This window comes from Musca autumnalis, unplaced genomic scaffold (assembly GCF_047663935.1).
Source record: "Musca autumnalis isolate F117 unplaced genomic scaffold, ASM4766393v1 scaffold_5, whole genome shotgun sequence".
Lineage (NCBI taxonomy): Eukaryota > Metazoa > Arthropoda > Insecta > Diptera > Muscidae > Musca > Musca autumnalis.
In genome coordinates this window covers 49,485,008-49,501,539 of record NW_027412088.1, presented here as the reverse complement: position 1 = coordinate 49,501,539, position 16,532 = coordinate 49,485,008, and the positions used below count along the sequence as shown (strand labels likewise).

The 16,532-nt window shown below is 29.0% G+C and overlaps 1 protein-coding gene across 16 annotated transcripts in view; it reads left to right on the top strand.

Moving 5' to 3' along the window:
- Positions 1-16,532, top strand: part of Mef2 (myocyte enhancer factor 2) — a 337,726-nt gene that overhangs the window by 77,594 nt on the left and 243,600 nt on the right. For 14 of the 16 annotated variants that reach the window (XM_073988144.1, XM_073988141.1, XM_073988128.1 and 11 more), the window contains exon 3: positions 10,401-10,445. The gene's annotated coding sequence lies outside the window, so the exon portion shown is untranslated. Of the gene's footprint in view, positions 1-10,400; positions 10,446-10,700; positions 10,735-16,532 lie in introns of all 16 variants that reach the window. The other 2 variants (XM_073988133.1, XM_073988120.1) reach the window with 1 other exon arrangement.

Here is a 16,532-nt window from a genome sequence, read left to right as displayed (position 1 = left end):
ACGTATACGTTGTGACAGCAGTTATACGCCCCCAAATGTTACAATATGAAATTAAAAGTAATTACAGTTTGGGAAATACCTCGTTCAAGTTCAGATGTTTTTTTGTGTATCTGAAAGGGAAGGATTTTGTTATTCATATGAATGTCTTTAATTTTGATTTGATTTTGAGTGGACATTTACTAAATGTCTTCTATTTACCATTTTTGTTAGCCCAACCCTCCTATCAATAAAGCGTTGTTCAACCAAAATAACCTCGAGCAATCTATTGGCATGGTATTCATGGTTAAAAATATCCTACAGTCATTAAATATTCATAAATTGCTGCATTTGAAAGTAAAATGGCGGGAAATTTCTTATTTTGTCGTTTTAAAAATAACAACCAACTACAACTGAAAACAATTTTTTTTTGAAATATCTTCAGTTTACTATTTCTGTCGAGTCGTTATTTCTTTCTCGTCAAAGGAAATGCAAAAATTGTTCCTGAGTGAATTTCCACATAGGATAATTTATTCGTTTCATGTGAAATGCAACAACAAATTGGACATGTCCTTGGATTTTAGTATGGACTTGTATTTGCGTGTGAATGGAAGTTATGGAATGCGTTTGGAGAAAATTTATACGCACCAATATTTATTGTTGTGTTGTAGACGATAGGAATCTTGAAATGTCCCTATATAAGAAAGTATGAATTATTGTTTAGTGATACAAAAACTACATTGAGTTATGTTATAAAATTTCTTGGAATATTAAAAAATAAGAATCTTGTGGTTTTTTTTTTTAAGATTTTTAGCTACACTCTAAAAACACAATGGGCGTGAATTTTTTAAAGATTTTTAGCTACTCTGCAACAGTACATTGGGCGTGAATTTTGTTTAGGTGGACTCTAAGCGTGTTTTTTAATGGTTTTTAGGGTGGACTCTAAGGCCACAATAGGCTTGGATTTTTTAATGATTTTTAGGTGGATCTAAGGCCACAATAAGCGTGGATTTTTTTAATGATTTTTAGGGGGACTCTAAGGCCACAATAAGCGTGGATTTTTTAATGATTTTTAGGTGGACTTTAAGGCCACAATAAGCGTGGATTTTTTAATGATTTTTAGGTGGACTCTAAGGCCACAATAAGCGTGGATTTTTTAATGATTTTTAGGTGGACTCTAAGGCCACAATAAGCGTGGATTTTTTAATGATTTTTAGGTGGACTCTAAGGCCACAATAAGCGTGGATTTTTTAATGATTTTTAGGTGGACTCTAAGGCCACAATAAGCGTGGATTTTTTAATGATTTTTAGTTGGACTCTAAGGCTACAACAAGCGTGGATTTTTTAATGATTTTTAGTTGGACTCTAAGGCTACAACAAGCGTGGATTTTTTAATGATTTTTAGTTGGACTCTAAGGCTACAACAAGCGTGGATTTTTTAATGATTTTTAGCTGGACTCTAAGGCTACAACAAGCGTGGATTTTTTAATGATTTTGAGTTGGACTCTAAGGCTACAACAAGCGTGGATTTTTTAATGATTTTTAGTTGGACTCTAAGGCTACAACAAGCGTGGATTTTTTAATGATTTTTAGTTGGACTCTAAGGCTACAACAAGCGTGGATTTTTTAAAGATTTTTAGCCACACTCTAACAACACAATAGGCATGGATTTTTAAAAGATTTTTAGCCACACCGTAACAACACAATAGGCGTGGATTTTTTAAAGATTTTTAGCCACACTCTAACAACACAATAGGCGTGGATTTTTTAAAGATTTTTAGCCACACTCTAACAACACAATAGGCGTGGATTTTTTAAAGATTTTTAGCCACACTCTAACAACACAATAGGCGTGGACTTTTTAAAGATTTTTAGCCACACTATAACAACACAATAGGCGTGGATTTTTTTAAGATTTTTAGCCACACTATAACAACACAATAGGCGTGGATTTTTTTAAGATTTTTAGCCACACTCTAACAACACAATAGGCGTGGATTTTTTAAAGATTTTTAGCCACACTATAACAACACAATAGGCGTGGATTTTTTAAAGATTTTTAGCCACACTATAACAACACAATAGGCGTGGATTTTTTAAAGATTTTTAGCCACACTCTAACAACACAATAGGCGTGGATTTTTTAAAGATTTTTAGCCACACTATAACAACACAATAGGCGTGGATTTTTTAAAGATTTTTAGCCACACTATAACAACACAATAGGCGTGGATTTTTTAAAGATTTTTAGCCACACTATAACAACACAATAGGCGTGGATTTTTTAAAGATTTTTAGCCACACTATAACAACACAATAGGCGTGGATTTTTTAAAGATTTTTAGCCACACTCTAACAACACAATAGGCGTGGATTTTTTAAAGATTTTTAGCCACACTCTAACAACACAATAGGCGTGGAATTTTTAAAGATTATAGCTACATATTTTTTAAAGTTTTCCAAAATATTTAGGATCTAGGAAGTCATTATTAGAACAATTTCGCGGTATCGGAGTCGTATTAGTTATACTGGCGCTAATACGCTCCAATAAATAAAAAAAATATTGAAAATTCTTTTTGACGTATACGTTGTGTCGGTAATCATACGCACCAATAAACAATTGCATTTTTTATTGTTATTGTAACACACCAGTGTTGTGCATGCATTTTCAAATCAATTATCCCTTGTCTAGGGCTTTCTTTCTGAATTTATTTCATGTTTTTTTGCTTTAAAATATTTTTGGCATAACAGGTTTTATGAATTTCTAAAATATTGCCACAACAGTATATTTACCATTTACAAAACATTATTCTGCAACACGTACAATAATTTTCTATTTACATATTTTGAATACTCATACACAAAATAGTATTTATTGGTGGCGAATACTGCTTTTGGTATTTCAAAGGTGCTGCTGCCCCATTCATTAAAAATTCAAAAAATGTTCTTTGGCAAAATCCAAAACAAACGTTAGTATTTCCGGTTGTGCAGCAACAGAACCTTTGCCCTTGTAGCGTTGTGTATGTCGGTGTAAGTGAACGTATTGAATATTTGCTATTGTATGGGTATGGCGCTTTTTTTCTGAATAACCTGTTAAACGATTTGAATACAATATTTTCGTATTAAATGGAAAGACATAAAGGAAAACAATAAGCGGGCCAAAGGCGTGGTTAAAATGGGAGGCTTCTATTGGATAGATTTGGGTGGAACTTATACAAGATTATCACATCTAAGTTGTTTGAAATTATTGGTATCTGTGGCGTATAGTTTTGTAGTGGTTTGAAATTATTGGTGTCTGTGGCGTATTAGTTTTGTTGACAATCATACGCACTGGTATTCCAATAAGTGTTATTTTTTGAAAATTTTTGGGTGGACTGGATTTTTTAAAGATTTTTAGCTAGACCTTAAGGCCACAATAAGCGTGGATTTTTTTTAAGATTTTTAGGCGATTTCTAAGGCCACAATAAGCGTGGATTTTTTAAAGATTTTATATGTCTTTTTTAAGATTTTTAAGCGTGTTTTTTAAAGATTTTTAGATGGACTCTAAGCAGTTTTTCTTTCAAGATTTTTAGTTAAACTTCAAGCGTGTTTTTATTAAAAATTTTTTAGGTGGACTCTAAGGCCACAAGAAGCGTTGACTTTTTAATGATTTTTAGGTGGACTCTAAGGCCACAATAGGCGTAGATTTTTTAATGATTTTTAGATGGACTCTAAGGCCACAATAAGCGTGGATTTTTTTTAAAGATTTTTAGGTGGACTTTAAGGCCACAATAAGTGTGGATTTTTTAAAGATTTTTAGGTGGACTCTAAGGCCAAAATATGCGTGGATATTTGAATGATTTTTAGGTGGGCTCTAAGGCCACAATGAGCGTGGATTTTTTAATGATCTATAGGTTGACTCTAAAGTCACAATAAGCATGGATTTTTTTAATAATTTTTGCGTAGATTTTTTAATAATTTTTAGCGTGAATTTTTTAATAATTTTTAGGGGACTCTAAGGCCACAATAAACGTGGATTTTTAATGATTTTAGGTGGACTCTAAAGCCACAATAAGCGTGTATTTTTTAATGATTTTTAGGTGGACTCTAAGGCCACAATAAGCGTGGATTTTTTAATGATTTTTAGGTGGGCTCTTAGGCTACAATAAGCGTGGATTTTTTAATGATTTTTAGGTGGACTCTTAGGCCACAATAAGCGTGGATTTTTTAATGATTTTTAGGTGGACTCTTAGGCCACAATAAGCGTGGATTTTTTAATGATTTTTAGGTGGACTCTTAGGCCACAATAAGCGTGGATTTTTTAATGATTTTTAGGTGGACTCTTAGGCTACAATAAGGGTAGGTTTTTTAATGATTTTTATGTGGGCTCTAAGACCACAATAAGCGTGTATTTTTTAAATAATTTGTAGGTGGACTCTGTGGTCGTAGTAGGCGTAGATTTTTTAATGACTTTTAGGTGGACTCTAAGGCCGCAATAAGCGCGGATTTTTTAAATAATTTTTATGTGGAATCTAAGACCACAATAAGCTTGTTTTTTTAATGATTTTTAGGTGGACTCAAGGCCACAATAAGCGTGGATTTTTTTAAGAATTTTAGGTGGACTCTAAGGCCACAATAAGCGTGGATTTTTTTTAAGAATTTTAGGTGGACTCTAAGGCCACAATAAGCGTGGATTTTTTAAGAATTTTAGGTGGACTCTAAGGCCACAATAAGCGTGGATTTTTTAATGATTTTTAGGTGGACTCTAAGGCCACAATAAGCTTGGATTTTTGATGATTTTTAGGTGTCCTCTAAGGCCACAATAAGCGTGGATTTTTGATGATTTTTAGGTGACCTGTAAGACCCTAAGGTTCTAAGGACTCTATGGCCACAACAAGCGTGGATTTTTAATGATTTTTAGGTGGCCTCTAAAGCCAAAACAAGCGTGGATTTTTAATGATTTTTAGGTGGATTCTAAGTCCACAATAAGCGTGGATTTTTTAATGATTTTTAGGTGGACTCTAAAGCCACAATAAGCGTGAATTCTTTAATGATTTTTAGGTGGACTCTAAAGCCACAATAAGCGTGAATTCTTTAATGATTTTTAGGTGGACTCTAAGGGCACGATAAGCCACAATAAACGTGGATTTTTTAAAAATTTTTAGCGTGGACTCTAAGGCCACAATAAGCGTGGAGTTTTTAATGATTTTTAGGTGCACCCTAAGGCCACAATAAGCGCGGAATTTTTAATGATTTTTAGTTGGACTCTAAGGCAACAATAAGGGTGGGCTTTTTAATGATTTCTACTTGGACAATAAGGCCCCAATAAGCGTGGGTTTTTTAATGATTTTTTAGGTGGAATCTAAGGCCACAATAAGCGTGGATTTTTTAATGATTTCTAGGTGGTCTCTAAGGCCACAATAAGCGTGGATTTTTTAATGATTTTTAGGTGGACTCTAAGGCCAAAATAATCGTGGATTTTTTAATGATTTTTAGGTGTACTCTAAGGCCAAAATAATATTGGATTTTTTAATGATTTTTAGGTGGACTCTAAGGCCAAAATAATCGTGGATTTTTTAATGATTTTTAGGTGGACTCTAAGGCCAAAATAATCGTGGATTTTTAATGATTTTTAGGTGGACTCTAAGGCCAAAATAATCGTGGATTTTTTAATGATTTTTAGGTGGACTCTAAGGCCAAAATAATCGTGGATTTTTTAATGATTTTTAGGTGGACTCTAAGGCCAAAATAAGTGTGGATTGTTTTTAAGATTTTTGGGGGGTGAATTGTGAATGGTCGGTGGATTTTGTTTTTAAATTTTATTTTATTTTTAACACAATTTCTCCCGTAACTACTACGCCCATGTCATCACATCGTGACTTAAATGTTTCTTTATGGCCACATAAAATGTACACCACAAAAAATCTGCAGTAACTTGGATACTTATCATAAATTTTACTAGTTTCAATTTTGTTTGCGTTTTTTTTTCTACTTTGTTTTGTTGTTGTTTCTCCTCCCTTTAATAAAAAATAAAATGTGCAAATGAGAATGTCCAGCTGAAGCACATTACACTGCAACAACAACAGTACGAGAAAAACAAACGATAGTCACGAGTGTGTGGCACGTTCAGTTTCGCTTTCCTTTGGTTGTAAACAACATGGTGATGGCAGTGGCAGCGGCACCAGTCAGCGGCAGCTGACAACAACTTCATGACAAAGAATTGCAAAAACACTCCTTCCTTGTGGCCAGTTGTTGTGTGCTTGTGAATGTCTTGAAAGGGAGTGACTGAATAACTGCTAGATTCCCATACCTTTGGATGTATTGTGATTCTCACAGCGGTGTCTTAGTTGGTTGGATAATTGTTGGTTGTTTGCTTGGTTAGTGACAAAGTCCGTTGGTTTCTGTTCTTGCTTGCCTGCCTGCCTCCTTGCCAAGCTTGTTTAAGGTCATACACCGCATGTTAATTGTCATTTAACGTCAGTTGACGTCGCATTTGAAACGGATGTCCTTGAAAATGTAAAAACTTTATAAAAGCCAATGGCAGAAAGCAGCGACGGCGGCACCATGTGAACAGAATGAATAATAGAATCGCCTATTCGCGGCATGGTGCTGTAGTTCTCACTCTCTCAAGAACCGCGATAACCATACAGGAGGAGTAGTGCAAAATTCTTCAAACTGACAACCACAAAAATGAAATGACAAATTTTCCATGTTCGTGTTGTGGTAGTTGCTGTTGTAGTTGTGTTTTTGTAGGTTTTTCCTATGACTTTTGCAAAATTTGATGAGTTAAGCCAGATTATCTGGGGAATGATGGTTTGTTTTTGCTTGTCACAGAGATCATGAATGACTTGAGGTTAATTACCATGTTGTAAAGTAAAAGTTTATAGAGACTTGTCAAAATATATGAGAATTCAGTTTTGCGTTTTGGGAAGTTAATAATTGTTAAGAATAGCAAAAGTTATCTCAAGTTGGCTTTAGAATTAATATTTGGTAGGTGCATTAGGGCGTATAAGTAATGACAACACTTATACGCAGTATCTGTTTTGGTACATTTTAGCGTTAAATCGTGTTAATCGTGGATTTAAAAAAAGTTTAAAGGCTATGCATAACCGTGGATTTAAAACAACATTTTTTAATGCTATCTATAATCGTGAAATGCTTAAAAAATATTTTACAACGCTATGCATAATCGTGGATTTAAAACAAAAACATTTTCAAGGCTATCCATAACCGTAGATTTTTTTAAAAATATTTGTCAACGCTAACCGTAATCGTGCATGTTTTTAAAAATATTGTTCAATTATATTCATAGTCGTGGATTTTTTATAAAATATTTTTCAACCCTATTGATATTCGTGGATTTTTTAAAAAAAATATTTTTAAACTCAATTCATAATCGTGGATTTTTAAAAAATATTTTTCAATCCAATTCATAATTGTGGATTTTATAAAATATATTTTTCAACGGTATCCACAATCGTGGATTTTTTAAAAAAATATTTTCAACACTATCGATTATCGTGGATTTTTTAAAAAATTATTTTCAATGCTATCCATAATCGTAAATTTTTTAAAAAAATATTTTTCAACGCTATCCATAATCGTAAATTTTTTAAAAAATATTTTTCAACGCTATCCATAATCGTGGATTTAAAAACAAATATTTTTCAACGCTAATCATAATCGTGGATTTTAAAAAAAATATTTTTCAACGCTAATCATAATCGTGGATTTTAAAAAAATATTTTTCAACGCTAACCATAATCTTGGATTAAAAAAAAAACCATATTTTTCAACTCTAACCATAATCGTGGATTTTTTAAAAAATATTTTTCAACTCTATCCATAATCGTGGATTTTTTAAAAAATATTTTTCAACTCTATCTATAATCGTGGATTTAAAAAAAAAAAATATTTTTCAACACTAATCATAATCGTGGATTTTAAAAAAAAATATTTTTAAACGCTAACCATAATCTTGGATTTAAAAAAAAAAACATATTTTTCAACTCTAACCATAATCGTGGATTTTTTAAAAAATATTTTTCAACTCGTGGATTTTTTAAAAAATATTTTTCCACGCTATCCATAATCGTGGATTTTTTAAAAAATATTTTTCAACTCTATCCATAATCGTGGATTTTTTAAAAAAATATTTTTCAATCCTACCTATAATCGTGGATTTTTTAAAAAATATGTTTCAATCATTCCCATAATCGTGGATTTTTTAAAAAGTATTTTTCAATCCTACCCATAATCGTGGATTTTTTAAAAAATATTTTTCAACTCTACCCATAATCGTGGATTTTTTAAAAAATATTTTTCAACTCTACCCATAATCGTGGATTTTTTAAAAAATATTTTTCAACTCTATCCATAATCGTGGATTTTTTAAAAAAAATATTTTTCAACTCTATCCATAATCGTAGATTTTTTAAAAAAAATATTTTTCAACTCTATACATAATCGTGGATTTTTTAAAAAATATTTTTCAACTCTATCCATAATCGTGGATTTTTTAAAAAATATTTTTCAACTCTATCCATAATCGTGGATTTTTTAAAAAATATTTTTCAACTCTGTCCATAATCGTGGATTTTTTAAAAAATATTTTTCAACTCAATCTATAATCGTGGATTTTTAAAAAATATTTTTCAACTCTATCCATAATCGTGTATTTTTTAAAAAAATGTTTTTCAACTTTATCCATTATCGTGGATTTTGTAAAAATATTTTTCAACTCTATCCATAATCGTGTATTTTTTAAAAAAATGTTTTTCAACTTTATCCATTATCGTGGATTTTGTAAAAATATTTTTCAAGCCTATCCATAATCGTGGATTTTTTAAAAAATATTTTTCAACTCTATCCATAATCGTGGATTTTTTAAAAAATATTTTTCAACTCTATCCATAATCGTGGATTTTTTAAAAAATATTTTTCAACTCTATCCATAATCGTGGATTTTTTAAAAAATATTTTTCAACTCTATCCATAATCGTGGATTTTTTAAAAAATATTTTTCAATCCTTCCCATAATCGTGGATTTTTTAAAAAATATTTTTCAATCCTACCCATAATCGTGGATTTCTTAAAAAATATTTTTCAATCCTACCCATAATCGTGGATTTTTTAAAAAAATATTTTTCAATCCTACCCATAATCGTGTATTTTTTAAAAAATATTTTTGAATCCTACCCATAATCGTGGATTTTTTAAAAAATATTTTTCAATCCTACCCATAATCGTGTATTTTTTAAAAAATATTTTTGAATCCTACCCATAATCGTGGATTTTTTAAAAAATATTTTTCAATCCTACCCATAATCGTGGATTTTTTAAAAAATATTTTTCAACTCTATCCATAATCGTGGATTTTTTAAAAAAATATTTTTTTAAAAAATATTTTTTAACGCTATCCATTATCCAAGATTTTTTAAAAAATATTTTTCAACGCTGTCAATAATCGTGGATTTTTTAAAAAAATATTTTTTAACGCTATCCATTATCCAAGATTTTTTAAAAAATATTTTTCAACGCTGTCAATAATCGTGGATTTTTTAAAAAATATTTCTCAACCCTATTCATAATCGCGGATTTTTTAAAATATATTTTTCAACGCAATCCATAATCGTGGATTTTTTAAAAAAATATTTTTCAGCGTTATCAATAGTCGTGGATTTTTTAAAAAATATTTTTCAACTTTATCCATAATCGTGGATTTTTTAAAAAATATTTTTCAACCCCATCCATAATCGTGGATTTTTTAAAAAATATTTTTCAACGCTATCCATAATCGTGGATTTTTTAAAAAATATTTTTCAACGCTATCCATAATCGTGGATTTTTTAAAAAATATTTTTCAACGCTATCCATAATCGTGGATTTTTTAAAAAATATTTTTCAATTCTACCCATAATCGTGGATTTTTTAAAAAATATTTTTTAATCCTACCCATAATCGTGGATTTTTTAAAAAATATTTTTCAACTCTTTCCATAATCGTGGATTTTTTAAAAAATATTTTTCAACACTATCCATAATTGTGGATTTTTTAAAAAATATTTTTCAACTCTATCCATAATCGTGGATTTTTAAAAAAATATTTTTCAACTCTATCCATAATCGTGGATTTTTTTTAAAATATTTTTCAACCCTATCCAATATCGTGGATTTTTTAAAAAATATTTTTCAACCCTATCCAATATCGTGGATTTTTTAAAAAATATTTTTCAACAGTATCCAATATCGTGGATTTTTTAAAAAATATTTTTGACGCTATTTTTATTATTTGACAATTTTAAAATTAAGATTAACATAATTTTAAATATATGAAATTTATTTTTTATGTAACAAAATTATGTACGCAAATATTTCATTATTAAATAAAAAAGGTACTAAACTTTACAAATTTCCTAACTAGTGTTCTCTTTATTTTGTTTACAGATTGAAGAAATTTAGTGCAATAAGACTATAGATCCAGTTATAAAGGTAAGCTAATTCGTACAACTTTTTTAACATCAAACCAAATTGTATAAATATTAATTTAAGTACTTATATATCTTCTAAGTGAACTTATATTTTATATGTGTTGAACTTATAAACGGTATTTCCTTGCCGTGTCTTTAAAATTGACATCAAAAAGATGATGGAAATAAAATTCCAAAAATGGAATATTGAGATAACTCAACGCCGAGTCGCACTTTTTGATTGTTTTTTTTTTTTTTTTTTGTATTTTACTTGCAGGATATCAAAATAATTGTGAATTGTAAGAACCACGGTACGTATGCAGGTTGTCAGAATGTATACGTGCCATAGGCATAATACTTTGTTACAAATTGAATATGTTCTTCTTAAATAAAGTAATCCACATTATTTCCCTTTAATATCACTGAGCATTTCACACTTTCTTCACATCAGAGAGAAAGAACATGCGACTATTAAAAAAAAACGAACCACATATTTTCACTGATCCATTTCACTTCATGTGAGTTAGAGCAAGGAAAAAAGGGAATCTTACTTTCCCCAACCCAAACCCTTTTAACAATTATCTCTAAATTAAAAGCACCATTGAGAACAAAACCCACTAAATAATAAATCATTCAAGCATCTAATTTCATCTAAAGCTTCTCCTTCGCACCCCACCCCACTTTTGACCCAATTTCAATAAAATGTCAAACACTCACCTCCAATTAGTATGACAAACAAAGTGACTGGATGAGTGAGTGAGTGTTGACACATTTCAAAAGCCCTGAAATGTGAAGGAGAATTTAAGTTTTTGCTGTCCTTTAGTAATTATTCCGTGTGTGTGTTGTAGGTATTTCACTTTAATGTGGCATTTAAAACGGGTTTCGAATCTGCTGGATATGTTTTGGAGGGCGTATAACCTCGAGGCGATGGTTCGATTGAAAATCAACCAATGTTACGGAAGAGGAGAGGTTGGTGGGAAATAAATCCTTTAGATTTCCATAAACCATCCATCCAACCCACCTTTCCCTCAAACCAAACCAAAATTATACCAAAGGATGTCATGCTTGGGAAATTCTTTCCAGTTCAATAGTGTGTGTACGAGAGAATATTTGAAAGTGTTCAAACATGGTGTCGTCGATACACTTACATACTACATACTTACACACATGTAAACTATGCATGTGGCTACACTGATCAAATTACAGCATCAGTTAACTTAAAATTTTCCAGATATGTTGCCCGTAAGCAATGGCAACGAGCGTAATTCACTGTGGTATGCACAGATATGTGTGGGTGTGTGCTAAGGTACTTGTGGCCTGATTATGGGAAAAAGAATTAACGCCGTTAAAATAAACATTACCATGGTTACAATTGTGTGTGTGTAAGACCGCAGCATCGGAATACCCAACGATTATGTTGGATAAAAATGGCATGCGTGTGTTTGGCTGTTTTGAGTAGGTGGGGACGTGATTTTCATGTGTGTGTGTGTTTAGATATTGTTTGTATTGAAACTTAACACTTCATTAATAATTTGTCTTAATTAAATTTATTTTAGGTGATAAACTGCAATTGAATTTTAGTAGCAACTTAAAATTGTAACATAAAAATGGCATAACTTTTTACACTAGGGCGTATAATACCTCTGTGTAACAAAAAACAAAAATCGGTAAAATTTGAAAGAGCATCGAGATTATGAAGTCACATGTACCGTGTTTAAAACGTTTCCATCTCGAGGAAACCAATGTTTTATATAGTGCCTTCGGCAATATTACTATCAAAACTTCGGGTAACATTTGTGTGTAAACTTTTATCCTCCATCGGCTCTCTGAAGAGGTGTCGTAAATAGCTAATTTGCTATGGGTCTTGGAGTATGCCCAAACTCCTCTTCCTACGCAGATTGGTTCATAAAACATAAAATGTAAAATATAAAATATAAAATATAAAATATAAAATATAAAATATAAAATATAAAATATAAAATATAAAATATAAAATATAAAATATAAAATATAAAATATAAAATATAAAATATAAAATATAAAATATAAAATATAAAATATAAAATATAAAATATAAAATATAAAATATAAAATATAAAATATAAAATTAAAAATATAAAATATAAAATATAAAATATAAAATATAAAATATAAAATATAAAATATAAAATATAAAATATAAAATATAAAATATAAAATATAAAATATAAAATATAAAATATAAAATATAAAATATAAAATATAAAATATAAAATATAAAATATAAAATATAAAATATAAAATATAAAATATAAAATATAAAATATAAAATATAAAATATAAAATATAAAATATAAAATATAAAATATAAAATATAAAATATAAAATATAAAATATAAAATATAAAATATAAAATATAAAATATAAAATATAAAATATAAAATATAAAATATAAAATATAAAATATAAAATATAAAATATAAAATATAAAATATAAAATATAAAATATAAAATATAAAATATAAAATATAAAATATAAAATATAAAATATAAAATATAAAATATAAAATATAAAATATAAAATATAAAATATAAAATATAAAATATAAAATATAAAATATAAAATATAAAATATAAAATATAAAATATAAAATATAAAATATAAAATATAAAATATAAAATATAAAATATAAAATATAAAATATAAAATATAAAATATAAAATATAAAATATAAAATATAAAATATAAAATATAAAATATAAAATATAAAATATAAAATATAAAATATAAAATATAAAATATAAAATATAAAATATAAAATATAAAATATAAAATATAAAATATAAAATATAAAATATAAAATATAAAATATAAAATATAAAATATAAAATATAAAATATAAAATATAAAATATAAAATATAAAATATAAAATATAAAATATAAAATATAAAATATAAAATATAAAATATAAAATATAAAATATAAAATATAAAATATAAAATATAAAATATAAAATATAAAATATAAAATATAAAATATAAAATATAAAATATAAAATACTAGCAAAATGCCCGCTACTTCGTATGCGGAAAAGGAATAATGCACAAATAAACAATATTTAATATGGAGAACACTGAAATTTTTGATGTATGTACTACTACCTATTTGAATTGATATTTAATTTCTTTCAAGTACTGCTCGTACACGTTTTGTCCGAATTTCAAAAAAAGACCTCTACATCTGAACAGCGGCCTACAATTTAAATTCCAGTATATGTTTTATTAGAACGGTATGGGTATTTTGATAATTTTATGCACATTTTCCAATCCAATTTTGGAATTTATGATATAAAAATGTAGAATACCATTATTCAGAAGATTTTACCCTATATAACAGTTAATTTTTGAGACATTTTATTTTAGGCCTTTATTTCTCAGGATGTAAAAACCTTCTTGTAAAATATTAGCCGCATTGATCTACTTTTTCAAATGAACTTACTTTAACGTTCAGAATAGACAACAAAGATAAAAACAATTTTGTTGAAAAGGTACGTTTGACTTTTTGATTTCAGTACATTATTTAGCAACCGAATTAGTGTTAACCTAGAAACAATAGTACATTATTCAGTACAATTTTTAAAATCCAGGACCTTAGCTCAAATGTTACAGTTTTAGCTCTACTTGTTCACCCAATGTCAATGGTATTACATGTAGAAATCTTTCATACATTTAAAGGCGGATTTAAAAAAACATTCTGATAAAATCTAAACAGTTATCCTCATAACTAATTTCATTTATCGATTCACCCAATACACGTGCCTCAATATTTAGTATTATTCAAGGCATATTTATATAACGTAGAAGTGATAATCAGCTGTATTTTTTCACTTTTTTTGTAAATTTGGTTTTCAAAGTGTAATAGGGTCTACTCATGAAATTTGGAACTTCGAAATTTGCTACCATAAAATACTTCTTTTTATCGTATACGTGTAATAACAATGACATACGACTATTCTGAATGCTTTATATTTACATTTTAATTCAAATTTGTTCTAATTTAGAGGATTTTCAAAATGTTTTTATGGTTTTCCTGAGAAATTTTTTAGAACGACTCCATTATTCAATATTTTCTTTGACATTAAATTTTCTATAACAACAATGTTGTTTTTGTAAATTTGTTAGTTGTTGTAATTCATGCATTTACCTTATATGAATATGCCTTGGTATTATTTAATACTTCTAGTACATTTATTGTACGACCACCTTTAACAATGTACTTGACAAATCAATAATATATCAGAATTTCACTTCTATTCCTTAGCCCAATACCAAATTGATTGCAATTTTGTACTTTTCACGCACTAATGATATTCCAAGCACTAATGATAATGAATTCCATCTTCATTGCTACACCCAACGTCAAATTTACTTCTCAATAAATCATCCAGCCCTCAGCCTAATTTTAGAATTTGTATGCATTTCAAAAAATTCGTATCTAAACACCAACATAATCCCTCATACAACAATTCGAAATTCCACCTATGTATATCCCATCATGCAACATCAAACTGGTACCAAATTTAGTACTTATAGTATGTATAAGTTTCAAAAATAACTTCCTTTTATCCAAAACTATATCCCAACCGCGATTTAGTATTTTTCGTATACATTAGTACGAATTGTCAAAACTTCCTCTCTATCACCACTCTAAACGTCAACTGCTACACTAATACCGAATTTCACAATTTCAGCTCTACCCCTTTACACAGTAACAATTTGGACCAAATTCTGTGCCATTTAGTAATTTTCGTACACTTATTGTACGTATATCCACAACCACATCCATATCTCAACCCTACACACCAACAGCGGCTATAATACCAAATTTCCGAATTCCACCTCTATTCATAATACCATTAATACTTTTCATATGAAAGTACGAATTTCAATTACTATCTCCAACAGTAATTGCGAATTTCAGGATCCCACCTTTATCCGTCTTCCCAAATCTAAATTGTACCAAATTTAGTGCCACTTATTACTTTTCGTACCCATAAGTACGAATTTCCAAAACATCCTCAATCCCACACTTCAACAGTAACCAAAACTCGAAATTTCAGGATTCCAGCTCTATTCGTTCACCCAAATATAAATTGTACCAAATTTAGTACCATTTACTACTTTCCGTACCCATAAGTACGAATTTCCAAAACTACCTCAATGCTACACTCCATAAGTAATCTTAATTATAAATTTCAGGATTCCATCTCTATCTGCTCACCCAAATCCAAAATTTACCAAACTTAGTACCATTTAGTACTTTCCGTACCTCAATCCTACACTCCATAAATAATCTTAATTCCAAATTTCAGGATTCCAGCTCTATCCGTCCACCTAAATTTAAATTGTACCAAATTTAGTACCATTTACTACTTTCCGTACCCATAAGTACGAATTTCCAAAACTACCTCAATCCTACACTCTATAAGTAATCTTAATTCCAAATTTCAGGATTACAGCTCTATCAGTCCACCTAAATTTAAATTGTATCAAATTTAGTACCCTTTTAGTACTTTCCGTACCCATAAGTACGAATTTCCAAGACTAAGTCAATCTTACAGACCAACAGTAATCTTAATTCCAAATTTCAGGATTCCAGCTCTATTCGTTCCCCCAAATCTATATTGTACCAAATTTAGTACTTTTCGTACCCATAAGTACGAATTTCCAAAACTTCCTCAATCCTACACTCCAACAGAAACCTTAATTCGAAATTTCAGGATTCCAACTCTATCCGTTCACCCAAATATAAATTGTACCAAATTTAGTACATTTAGTACTTTCCGTACCCATAAGTATGAATTTCCAAAACTACCTCAATCCTACACCCCATCAGTAACCTTAATTCGAAATCCGTTCAACTAAATTTAAATTGTACCAAATTTAGTACCATTTAGTACATTCCGTACGCATAAGTACGAATTTCCAAGACTAATTCAATCCTAACTCCAACGGTATCTCAATCCTTCACTCCATCAGTAATCTTAATTCCAAATTTCAGGTTTCCATGTCTATCTAAATCCAAATTGTACCAAATTTAGTACCATTTAGTACTTTTCGTACACATAA